The sequence below is a fragment of the Sinocyclocheilus rhinocerous genome, unplaced genomic scaffold (assembly GCF_001515625.1).
Source record: "Sinocyclocheilus rhinocerous isolate Xijiao unplaced genomic scaffold, SAMN03320098_v1.1 scaffold7605, whole genome shotgun sequence".
Taxonomy (NCBI): Eukaryota; Metazoa; Chordata; class Actinopteri; order Cypriniformes; family Cyprinidae; genus Sinocyclocheilus; species Sinocyclocheilus rhinocerous.
The window spans coordinates 20,687-21,174 of NW_015623766.1; positions in this window are offsets into that span (position 1 = coordinate 20,687).

Consider the following 488-nt stretch of genomic DNA (forward strand, 5'->3'; position numbering starts at 1 on the left):
AAAGAAATAAAACCGTAAACAGCCAAAGGACGTAACTTGGAATGGGAGATGGATCGGTTTGTGAAAGCGAAGAGAAAAGCCATAGATGAAGTCGCACAGACCCAGGCAGGTGCTGGTCATTTAAAAGCTAAATGCAGAAAATATGACGAGGCATATCTTGCTCTCGGCTTCACTCACCGTGTCTATACCGGACGCTACAGTTGTCGCGTCGCACCTCAACAGCTCTACACTGGACGCGACAAAGCGACCGCTGCAAGTCATTTTAACTTTGTGTCAGTACGTCATAAATAGAACAAGGCATCAGTTTATAATTTTGTTGTTGTGGAACAAAGAGTCTGCGTCTAAATTTGAAATGTGGCTTACAGAGCTCATTAATGTGTTACATATGAAAAAAATTAGATACGAGATTGCAGGTAAACCAAAGTTGTTCGTACAGATTTGGAAGTCCTTCTTGGAATATTTGGAAGGTGACCAATGATAACTGAATT